This window comes from Manis javanica, chromosome 11 (genome assembly GCF_040802235.1).
Source record: "Manis javanica isolate MJ-LG chromosome 11, MJ_LKY, whole genome shotgun sequence".
NCBI classification, from domain to species: domain Eukaryota; kingdom Metazoa; phylum Chordata; class Mammalia; order Pholidota; family Manidae; genus Manis; species Manis javanica.
The window spans coordinates 16,839,456-16,851,833 of record NC_133166.1 but is presented as its reverse complement, the minus strand read 5'-3'; the positions used below and the strand labels follow the sequence as shown (position 1 = coordinate 16,851,833).

The 12,378-nt window shown below is 45.8% G+C and overlaps 1 protein-coding gene and 1 long non-coding RNA gene across 11 annotated transcripts in view; one reads left to right on the top strand and one right to left on the bottom strand.

The window, feature by feature from the left end:
* TENM4 (teneurin transmembrane protein 4) overlaps positions 1-12,378 on the bottom strand; it is a 711,224-nt gene that overhangs the window by 143,301 nt on the left and 555,545 nt on the right. The window lies entirely within an intron of this gene.
* LOC140844362 (uncharacterized) lies at positions 1,430-6,472 on the top strand. The gene is made up of 3 exons (XR_012122529.1): positions 1,430-2,069; positions 3,694-3,737; positions 6,278-6,472. It is a non-coding gene; the product is annotated as an uncharacterized lncRNA (long non-coding RNA).

The window sequence follows — 12,378 nt, the reverse complement described above, 5'->3', positions numbered from 1 at the left end:
GCCTGATGTTGGACTCCAGCACCAAATAAAAAAGGCACCAGCTGTGGGTGAGGTCAGGGCTTGCTAGACATGTTGGGCTTTCTGGTTCACCCAGCAGTTATCTGTCCCTCCCTGGACCTCCTTTATGTCTTGCTCCCCTGTGAAGTGACCTGGCTAACCTAAGCCTGAGTTCACACCCTACAACCCCTTCCCCTACTTTTCTCGTCTCTCCTTAAGTGGTAAAAGTAGGTGCCAGCAATTCCTTGGGAGCACCCATGTGAAGAAACAGAGTCGGCCTGCTGAGCAGCAGAGACCCACTCTCTGATGCCTTCTTTCAGGTTCTTTGCAGGAGGACAGATGCTAATGCTTCAGGTATGAGGGAAGGCACCTGGGCTCCGGGACAGCCAGTTAGATGACTGGGTACATGGCCCTGACTAGAGCGGGTGAAATGTACACTTCAGGTCACATCGACAGTGTCCTCCTTGATCCTGAAAGGGGACTGGGTTTACTACTGATGACCGAAAGAGAGAGAAGCAAACAGGAGAGCATAGCTGGGATCTGATTACACAGTCACTCAAGGTTGAGAGGAGATTCTAACGAGACCTGCTCATTCCCTCAAATGGACCTGTGAAAGGTGTTTCATATATTCTAATTTATTACTCATAGTAATTATGAGAAATGGGTACCTCTGCTACCATTATATAGTCTCAGATGGAAATTGGCAGCCGAAGTCACTTTCTCAAGGTCACACAGCTACAACGGTGGGTGGGCCAAGTTCTCTCTGAAGCCAAAGTTGGCGGGACATGGCCTAGACCACAGTATGGGCTCTGGAGCCAGACTGCTTCCTCGTAGCTACGTGCCCTTTGGACAAGTAATCTCTCATCATTAGTTTCCTCATCTGTGGAAAGGAGTTGATAACAGCACCTGCCTCAGTGGGTTATTTTGAAGATAAATAGTGTAATGCTATGCATGTAAAGAGGTTTGCCCAGGACTTGGCTGAGTTGGCATTTTGGTTTTAAGGAAGGGTCATACATACTTTCCATTTGTGAGCCAGACAGCGCACTACCTTGGTCTAATGAATGCAAACAAGGCAATGTGGGTTCCTGGGGGCAAACACACACACACACACACTAAACACATAGAAATGCCCATGGTAAAAGGAGGGAAGCAAACAAGCAATGTGTTGAATGTGAAGAAGGCAGGGTGTTGGCGTGAATTTCTTCCTGGGGCAACAGCACTCAGTATGTATTCATGCTGTTGTCGCCCAGAAGCCCAAACACAGGCACATTTGGGACAATACGGGAAAGAACTTTCCTCTCTGTGCATTTTAGATTGGCACTGGGCAGCTGCCAGGGGCTGGAAAAGTGTTTCCTGGTCTCTGAGGTGTCAGTCCCAGAGGTGCCCCAGCTTTCTCCGCAGATGAGGGAATTCAAAGGCTTTCAGTCTGCAGCAGACTAGGTCAATGCAGTGACAAAAGTTTGACAAAGGCATGAAGCCTGGGCATGAAGCCAGTTCTGCAGTGGCATTTGAACTGGGAGATCTGTTTCCCATAATACCAACCACTGTTAAGAGCAGCTGTAAGGAGGGAGTCTATAAAAATGACCGTTCCCTTGATTATAATTCAGTTTGGGTTCTTTGTTAACTATTTATTTGGGGGAAAGCCAAATTTCACCAGTAAGACGGTGAGCTCCTCGAAGACAAGCATCATGTCTGGTTCTCCATCAGAGAGCCTGGTGAGCGCTACACACAGAGCAGGAGCTCAGTAACACCTGTTGTACTGAGTCACTGAGCAGGAACACAGGGGAGAATGGAGGGAAGGAGTTAGGCAGAAGGTGTGGCGCAACAGTTAGACGCAAGAGGATGGCTGGTGGCCAGCAAAGCTACTGTTGCGCTGTCTTGTGTTTTTAGACATACAATGCCTAGAGTGAAAGGAGTGAAAGGAAGTTCAACTCTGTACTGTCCTCTCAGACCGTATTTGGATTTCAGCATTTCACATCCAAGGGCCACATTTAAGAGACTGGTGAAGTAACCGGGAGCTTGTTCACCGGAGACCCACCGGAAGGACAAGGGAACTTCAGACCATGTTTCAAGTAAGGAATTCTTAAAGGAGCTGGTAATTTAGCTTACTAAGGGGGCATGACCTATGCTTAAAAATATTCTGAAGGGCTGTCATGTGAAATAAGGATCAGACTTACTGTGTGGCCCTCACAGGTTGACACAGTGCTGCTGATAAGTAAGGACTCTAGTCCTTGGGGAATGGATTTTGTTCAAAAGAAGAAAGAATTTTTTAAGATTCAGAGCAGAACAGCACTTACTATGTTGGGTTAAATTCTGTGGATGTGTGTGTAATTGCCCAAATACTTGTGAGTGAGGGCAGGAAATGTGTTATTCATCTCTGAATCTTTAGTAAATAGTATCACTCAAAGCAGGCGTTAGATGAATGTTTGTTAGTTAAATGACTAAGTGAAATAACTAGGTGACCTATAAAGTCCTACACTTTCAATCACTGTATATATTCAAGCAGAAGGCAAATCAATGAGTGGTGGGGGAGACTGCAGGGGCATCTCAGAGAGCTGCAGAACACCTTCCCAGCCTGAAATCTATGGCTCTGTGAGTCATGCTGTAAGTGGGAGTGCCCAGACTGTATCAAGAATCTTGAGTCCAACCACCAGCCTGTGAGGCAGCAATGGCCACGTCCTTTCTTCTCTCAGGGACGCATTTTCATCCATAAAATTCATCAAATTTATTCAGAAAATATTTACTGAGCATTACTCAGGCTCAGGAAGTGAAGGGAAGTGGATGGCTTAGATGATCTTTCAGATCTAATGTCCCAGGATCTAATGAGTCAAACCAAACTGTCAGGATAGTTGACCTTGAACAACATGGGTTTGAACTGTGTGGGTCCACTGATATACAAACTTTTTTCAATAAATATATTGTAAAATTATTTGGAAATTTGGGACAATTTGAAAAAACATCTTCTCTACTTACTTTATGTAAGACTACAGTGTAAAATCACATAACATACAAAATATGGGTTAATTAACTGTGTCATTGGTAAGGCTTCTGGGTCAACAGTAGGCAATTAGTAAAGTTTTGGGGGAGTCAAGGGTTATACACAGATATTTGATTCTGAGGGCAGCTGGCATCACTAATGCTTGTGTTACTCAAGGGTCAGTGGTACTTAGAGAGCGATATAAACAGAGGAAAAGACTGAGAAAAACCATCATCATGTCTAGGACCTGAGGGAGGCAAAGTTTGATTATTTAAGGGCTGACTCTAACATCTCAAACCTCTCTGCTGTCACCTCAGATGACCAGCATCCCATTATCTATCTAGGGAGAGGGTCCTCAAGCGACTCACCGGAGACCAAGTGCACAGGGATGGGAGTGGAGAGCAGGCCCTCACTGGCTGCCTCTGGCTGAGAGCTCCCAGCTCTTTGCCCGGGGCTGTTGGCAGCAGCTTTCATAGATGTCAGAGTCGCCACTGCTGGCCTGGTTCTGCTGCCTTTCCTGGGGAATCCTGCACACGGCCAGACTACTGCCGGGCCCCGGGAGCATATGCCAGAAAGGCTGCTGAGACACACGTGCAGGGCTAATGAGACTAACAAGTGCTGGGCTCTGCAAGAGAAGGGCCATCAAAGGAGAGGTACATGCTTTCGTGTTTGGAGATGCCTTCCCCTCCCTTACAGATATATCTATCCTCCACCCACAGGTCCTTTTGAGGAGCAATCTCTGCCTACAGGTCCTGCCTAAGCAGTAAGTACAGGCAGACCAGGTAATGCCACAGCCTCCCCAGCCACAGCGGCGTGGGCCGGGTGAGCACCTGATCCAGGAAGACTTGGTTCAAATGCTGGCCCGCGCACTATGATGTGGCCTGGTGTGCACATGCTCTGGGCCAACCAGAGTCCCACTCTCTAATATTTGAACTCAATGTACCCAGGGAATGTGGCAGTCAGTGATGAGAGTGTAAGCCAAAAGATGTGACAGAGTGAGGGGCTGGTGAGGTTATTCTGGCCAGCTGGGCAGAGGTTCAGAGGAAGCCGGGCGTGAGGAGTCGGGCGTGAGCAGAGGAAGATGGCTGGCCAGCTGGCAATGGTGAATGGAGCTGAAGTTCAGAGATAGGCAGTGACACCTCAACCAAGAGGCCACACAGCCCATGAGCAGAGAATGAACAGGATCCCTGTGGCTGCCTGGACTTACAGAGGCTTTTTATTGCCTATTATAGTCCCAAAATGTGTGCACCTTTTTGCAATTACACTGTCAGACCTGCTTTTCCTTGAGGTTGCTTGGGTGTGTTTTTGCTCCTTGCAGCTCAAAGAACCAGGACACATCCACTCATCTTGGACCTTATCATGTTCTACCTGCAAGTCTGCAGACTTTGATGATAACCAAGGAGAGGACTTACTGTTTTTAGAGCATTTCCGCATACAGATTTATTTGATCCTTACAATAGATCTGCATTAGGCAGGGAAATATTATTCCCCATTTTGTCAATGAGAACATGAAGGCACAGAGAACTCACTCAAATTCATGCAGCTAGTACATGACTGGGCTTGTATTAAAACCTGGATTTCTCCTCTTACTCTGCCCTCATCTAGGGGTTCTTTCCCTATACCACAGCTGCCAGTCCCATAACCCAGCTGATCCCACTTTGGCCTCTAGTCTCTGTCAGTACAGAGTGTGGCCTAATCAAAGCAAGGGCCAGGAAATTCCAAATGGTCCTGATTTTGGTTTTGTTCATGGAAATTGTGGTTTTAAGACATACCTATCAGCATTCAAAAACCAAATCGCAGCTTCAGCTGCTCACAAGTGTATCATCCTTGGACAATAACACTGATCCATTTATTCACTGATCACTCATTTATCCAAACAAGTGTCTGCTGACTCCATTGCGTGGATGCCATCAGGAGGACCCGAAGTGCGGTCCCTGCTGTCCAGGGGCAGTAGAAAGGCTTTAGGCTTTGGGGTCAGGCAGATCTGGGCCTAACTCTGTTAAAGAGTCTAAGGGTGAGACCCAGAGAAAGTCACTGTATCTGAAGTCTCAGTTTACTCATCTGTGAAATGAAAAAACCACTTGCCTTACACTCTTGTGAAGATTAAATAAAACTACTATATCTATGTATATGTGTATATACGTGTGTATATATAGAGAGACATGCACCTGGCACACAGAAGGCGCTGAGGAAATGTTGCTCTACTGCTGTCCCTAGCGTGATTTCAGTGATTATCAAACTTTGGCCTGTGTCTGTCACCTGAAGGGCTTGTTAAAACATGGATTGCAGGCCCTACCCTGAGTTTTTGATTTAAGAGTGCCGGGGTAGGGTCCCAGGTGATGCTGATGACAGAGAGAGTCACTGATCCGGAAGGAAAGCTGACACTCCATTGAGGTCTATCAAAGCAAGCCAGAGGGGACAGAAAGATCTAAACTAGCAAGAATTCAGAAACCTTGTGGACCACTTCCAAAGAGGAGGGCTTGGTCCTCCAGGAGGTATTATTTGGATAGCTCTTAAAGAATGGGCAGCTTTCTGAAATGGAAAGTAGTTCTGGGCAAGATGGGGGTCCAGAAAGAGCCCCATTTCAGAATAATCACAGCTACTTCCACACAGTGACCTGATGATCATCTTGCCAACTTCATGTCAAGTCTGTCTTTAGAACAAATTATTTAAGGAATCAGTTTTCTAAAAGCTTAGCTCAGCTGCTGACTAGAGAGTTCCATCTAATGAGCATCACTTGGTGCTGAATTATTCTGTGATGACAGACAATGGAGGCACAGAAATAGGCTCTGAGGAGGTGGGTGGGGGGAGCTACTGATTTATTCTCCAATCATTTATCCAGGCTTGTCACCAGGCTCAATACTGCTTACAAATCACTGATTGTATGTCAGCACAGTCAGGTCTGAAAACACAGAGAACTATGTAAAGATGACCTATGTAACTCAGGTTAAGAACTTCCATGTTGGCATGGTCTTTACCTGGAAAATGGAATCGTCTGTGTTGTGTTACCTCTGGCCTGGACCATTCTAAGCAGATTTCCGCCTCCAGCCTGCCTCTCTCAGTCTGTCCTTTACCTGAAGGCCGGAGCTGTCAATCTGGAATCGACTCTCTTCGGGCCACTGCTCCTTAGCATCTACAGTAGATGTCACAAACTGGAGGCCTATGGATACTTTTGTTAGCACAGTGTTTTAAAAAAATTTGAGTAAGCTGCCGGAAATTTTAAAAAGGAGAGTTCATACAAAAGGTGTGGATTTTCTTGAAAAACTGGAAGGCCTAGCACAGCAACAATCCCTTCTCATTTAGGAGATGCCCCGGCACCGTGGCCGTCCACAGTCCCCTGCAGCTTCTTCCTGCAGCTGCTGTCATCTGCTGGTCCTCAAGAGATCCGATACACGGTTCTGGCCTGGAGCAGTGTTTCCAAACATCACGTATTTGGGTGCGGCCTTTATGTGGTTGCTAAAGGCACATACCATTTGTCCTGTTACTCACTTAGCATTTTTTGACTCATTTATTTTCTTAAATTTGTTTAAAATAGAAATACAAAGTAATGGTTTGATATACCTAATTGTATTTTCTCCAGTTTACTAAAACAAATATATGATTTTTGAAATGTAGAGTCTGTCCATGTATAATGTAAAATAATCTCAAGAACTATACTTTAAGAGGTACTGGAGAGAAAAAAGCCCCAATTTCCGAAGCAGGAGTGTAAGGCTCTGGCTTCTCCAAATTAACGGCTTTGCCACAATCCTCCCGCTACAGCCTCCCCACCTCCTGGCCCCATGCACCCTCCCTGACCATGTGAATGCTGGTGGCTTCACCTGCAAAGCCCTCCCCGTGCCCTCTTACACTGGTCCACATCCTAATTGCCCTCCAAGAGCCAGCTGAAATATCACCTCCTTCATGAAGCCTCCCCAGATTCATCCCAGTGAGAAAGGTCTGTCATCTGACTCCTAATGGCAATTTACTTCCATCCTTCACTTATCACCTACTGATTTCTACCTTGCACTCTAGCTGTTTGTGAGTGTGGCTCTTTCCTGAGTAGACTGCAAATTCCTTGAGAGGAAGGTGTCCCTGTCCAGTTCCCCATCTTGCTTGTGTCTCCCCAGGGACTGGCACTCCACCCTGTCTAGAGCAGCTACTCACTCACCACTTGTCAAATATCAAATGACAAAGGGCAGCGTGTGCTTGATTTCATGTTCGCTGCTGTGTTCAGCCTCCAGTCCTAAAGCTGGGCTCCTTCTGTAGGGTTGGGGCTGCTTATTTCTTTACAGGTTTCTCTTTTATTTTCTTTACACTCTTTTTCAAATTTCATATCTATAAATTTTCCCCAGACCTGCAGCTTCACTTTCATTTCTCTTCCCGTGGGCCTGTTCCATTCAGCTAGACACTGCAGTGGGCTGTCTTCTCCCAAAGCAGCACTAACCATGTGTTTGGGGAACATGCAGTAATAAAACTGTGCATGGCCTCAACTGTTTTCTCTAGCAAGAGCTGTCAAGATGGTTTCTGTGAATTATGTACTTGAATTACTTCTATCAGGACATAACATAGTAAAATGATTAACAAGATGGGTAAATTCTCAGACTCTGGTGGATTTTTCCTTACAATAATTATAACGTGTGTTGGTCAGTCGCACAATGATTTGAACAGTATTTCTTTCTTATTTATCTAATAGGTAACACTCAACAAAATAACTTGGGCCTATGTCTTTGGGCCAGAGGCCAAGTTAGACTTCTGCGGGACACCAAATCCTATTAGAGATCATGGTAATGTAGTTATATGTTCAACTTAGATATTTTACAGCTGCTCTAGCTGCCTAGACAGATCACTTCCTCAGCCTTGAGGTAGAAACTGCCCCATGACAAAAGTGAAAACAACATATATCTTGCAAGGAATTAAGAAACAGTTGCTGTTGTAAAAAGTTTATGGAACCTTCTGGCAGTCTCTGAGTCTCTGGCCACAGCAGGGCTCCATGTCCCCATCACAGAGGTTATAATACAAATGTTAGCCCCTGCCTGGGCCTGACCTCCAGGGCAGTCTCCGCAGGTCCCTGACCAGTGAAAGGCAGGCTGGTCCATGTGCCTGGGCTGTCTGCTCCCTACCAGGTGGGAGGGTGGGAAGCAGTCTGCAGCTCTCAGCTGTCTGCATGCCTGAATGATGAGAGCCCGTGGGGTCCCTGGAGGACTAGGCTGCAGCCCCTGTGGCTGGCCAGCCTTCTTCTCAGGCCCCTGCTTCCTTCCACTCATCCGCTGGGCTGGAGGGTGAGCACCAACCAGGGCATGGTCAGCCGGCCATGCTTAGTCTCCCATGCCTTAGTTCCTCAGATCTGGATTCTGCCTCTGGCATAATTTGACCTCAATTGGCTGGAACTCCCTGACCTATGACTGAGTGTGGACTGTGCAGTCAGAGACCCGGGTTTGACTTCCAGCTCTGACTCTCACTAGCTGGGCAACCCTAGGCATACCACTTAGGGCCTCTCAATCCTGTTCTCTACCCACCTATCTTGCAGCAGGGTTTGGGTTCAGTGATGTAATGCATGTAAAGCACTTAGTAGGGCTTGTAGTAATCGTCTCATCTGTGGCAGGTAAAATGAAACCAAGTCAAAACGAACACAGCAAGCCCATTTTGGACAGGCTAAGTCAGAGGCTGTGTGGTATAACAGAAAGAGCACAGGCTTTAGAGTGAGAGGCTGGGTGTTCTCATCCCACTGTGCCACCTCCTGTGTGATCTTGAGCAAGTCACTTCATCACTCTGTGCTTGTATCCTTGTCTGTAAAATGGGAGTATGTACAGTGCCTGACACATAGGAGGTGCTACAGTATTAGCAATTAAGTGACTATGGACAGGGGGCCGTGGCCCTTTCTAGGTGGGTTTGTGTTTTGTGGCTACCTTCTGGGTGACTTCAGCTCACCTCTTCTTCATCAAGGGCTCCTGGTATGTGTACTTTATGGCAAATGGGCATGAGGGCACGTGGCTCTCAGCTCGGGAAAGCAGCAACTGGTGCTCCAACACCTCCACACAGCACTGGCTTTGTTATTTGGACACAACTGAGTCCATGTAAGATTTGTTTCTTCCACCCTGCTGACACTACAACACACCAGGATGTACCTATAAAGAACCATTGAGGATGCTGAATTCTCTCTTCCTTTCAGCTCATACCTCCAAGGCACAGAAAAACATTCTGTAGACATCACCCCCTTTCTGGGAAAGATGAGTTGTAAGGGTCCTGCCTCTCCTAGAAGCCCCTGGGGACATTTCCATTGAAACCCTTCACACTGGACAACCCCTGCCTTTTCTCCCCTGCCACTGCCCGCCCTGAGCACCCTGGCTGTGCCCACAAGGGAGGCCTGTTGTGTTGCGGGGCTGCCCCATTGCTACAGCCACAGTATGGGCCAGGCAGCTGAAGGAAGAACACGTGCATGTGCACACACGCATGGCTGCACACACACGTGTCCACGTGAGAAGCCATGGGAGCTGCTGCCTGCTTACTGTTACATGTAAAGCAGTGGGGGATGATGCTGGGTTTGCTGGGTGTGGAGGCTTCCAAAGATTGCGTAAGAGGGTAGGAAAAACAGATCATCACTCTCCCAGGGAAGATTCCCCTTGCTGAGCCCTCTTCCTCACCCTGGGGCTGAGGTGGATGGCCCCTTGGTCCTGAGCCCTGCACCTGTGAGACCATGTCCTTGCCTCAGACTCACCAGTCCATCACTGTGCCTTCCATTCCAGGAGGCCGGCCAGTATGCCAGGGGACACAAGTGTGTGTCACGTCCAAGGCAGTGGGTCTGAGCTGGCTGCTGCTCTGGGCATCTGATGGCTTGGAAGGTTTACAGAGGGTGGCTTTAATCTTGGATGGATGAGTGTAACCCCTCTTCCCTTCCAGACCCTGGGAGAATCCCAGCCTTCACACGCAACTGCAGGACAGTAAGTTAAGAGAAAGACACTGGGCAGAGAATGCTTTCAAAAACATCCTCTGAAAATCAAAGATGTGATAGAATATTTGGCCTCTCACCCCTCCAATCTAAGCTTCTTAGATTTCTAATGTAGATACAAGCTTTTTTTGGCATCATTAATATACAGTTACTTGAGCAACATTGTGGTTACTAGGTTCTCCCCATTATCAAGTCCCCATCACATATCCCATTAAAACCACAATGAGACATCACCTCACACCAGTTAGAATGGCCAACATCCAAAAGACAACAAGAAATGTTGGCGAGGATGTGGAGAAAGGGGAACCCTCCTACACTCACGGTCCATCAGCGTAGTAAGATGCTATAGAGTCACTACTTGTCTTCTCTGTGCTATTCTTCCTTCCCCATGCCTCCCACGATTATGTGTGCTAATTGTAATGCCCCTTATTCCCCTTATCCCTCCCTTCCCACCCACCCTCCCCAGTCCTTTCCCTTTGGTAACTGTTAGTCCATTCTTGGATTCTGGGATTCTGCTGCTGTTTTGTTCCTTCAGTTTTTGCTTTGTTCTTACACTCCACAGATGAGTGAAATCATTTGGTACTTGTCTTTCTCCACCTGGCTTATTTCACTGAGCATAATACCCTCTAGCTCCATCCATGTTGTTGCAAATGGTAGGATTTGTTTTCTTCATATGGCTGAATAATATTCCATTGTGTATATGTATCACCTCTTCTTTATCTAGTCATCTACTGATGGACTCTTAGGTTGCTGCCATTTCTTGGCTATTGTAAACAGTGCTGTGATAAACATAGGGGTGCATCTGTCTTTTTCAAATTGGGCTGCTGCATTCTTCGGGTAAATTCCTAAGAGTGGAATTTCTGGGTCAAATAGCATTCCTATTTGGAGACTTTTGAGGAACCTCCATCCTGCTTTCCACAATGGTTGAACTAATTTATAGTCCCACTAGCAGTGTTGGAGGGTTCCCCCTTCTCCACATCCTCGTCAACATTTCTTGTTGTTTGTCTTTTGGAGGTTGGCCATTCTAACTGGTGTCAGGTGATACCTCGTTGTGGTTTTCTTTGCATATATCTGATGATTAATGATGTGGAGCATCTTTTCATGAGCCTGTTGGCCATCTGAAATGCTTTTTTGGAGAAGTGTCTGTTCCCCATTTTTTAATTGGATTATTTCCTTTTTGTTTGTTGATGCATGTGAGCTCTTTATATATTTTAGATGTCAACCCCTTATCGGATATGTCATTTATGAATATATTCCCCCAAACTGTAGGATGCCTTTTTGTTCTACTGATGGTGTACTTTGCTGTACAGAAGCTTTTTAGTTTGATATAGTCCCATTTGTTCTTTTTGCTTTTGTTTCCTTTGCCAGGGGAGATATGTTCATGAAGAAGTTGCTCATGTTTATATTCAAGAGAGTTTTGGTTATGTTTTCTTCTAAGAGTTTTATGGTTTCATGACTGACATTCAGGTCTTTGATCCATTTCAAGTTTACTTTTGTGTATGGAGTTAGACAGTAATCCAGTTTCATTCTCTTACATGCAGCTGTCCAGTTTTGCAAACACCAGCTGTTGGCAAACAGGCTGTCATTTCCCCATTGTATATCTATGGCTCCTTTATCATATATTAATTGACCATAGAAGTTTGGATTAATATCTGGACTCTCTATTCTGTTCCACTGGTCTATGGGTCTGTTCTTGTGCAGTACCAAATTGTCTTGATTACTGTGGTTTTGTAGTAGAGCTTGAAGTTGGGAAGTGAGATCCCCCCTGCTTTATTCTTCCTTCTCAGGATTGCTTTGGCTCTTCAGGGTCTTTTGTGGTTCCATATGAATTTTAGAACTATTTTTTCCAGTTTGTTGGAGAATGCTGTTGGTATTTTGATAGGGATTGCATTGAATCTGTAGATTGCTTTAGGCAGGACAGCCCTTTTGATAATATTAATTCTTCCTACCCAAGAGCATGGGATGAGTTTCCATTTGTTAGTGTCCTCTTTAATTTCTCTTAAGAGTGTTTTGTAGTTTTCAGGGTATAGGTCTTTCACTCCATTGGTTAAGTTTATTCCTAGGTATTTTATTCTTTTTGATGCAATTGTGAATGGAATTGTTTTCCTGATTTCTCTTTCTGCTAGTTCATTGTTAGTGTATAGGAATGCAACAGACTTCTGTGTGCTAATTTTGTATCCTGCTGAATTCAGATATTAGTTCTAGTAGTTTTGGAGTGGAGTCTTTAGGGTTTTTTATGTACAATATCATGTCACCTGCAAACACTGACAGTTTGACTTCTTCCTTACCAATCTGGATGCCTTTTACTTCTTTGTGTTGTCTAATTGCTGTGGCTAGGACCTCCAGTACTATGTTGAATAAAAGAGGGGAGAGTGGGCATCCTTGTCTTGTTCCTGATCTTAGAGGAAAAGCTTCTTGCTGTTAAGTATGCTGTTGGCTATGGGTTTGTCATATGTGGCCTTTATTATGTTGAGGTACT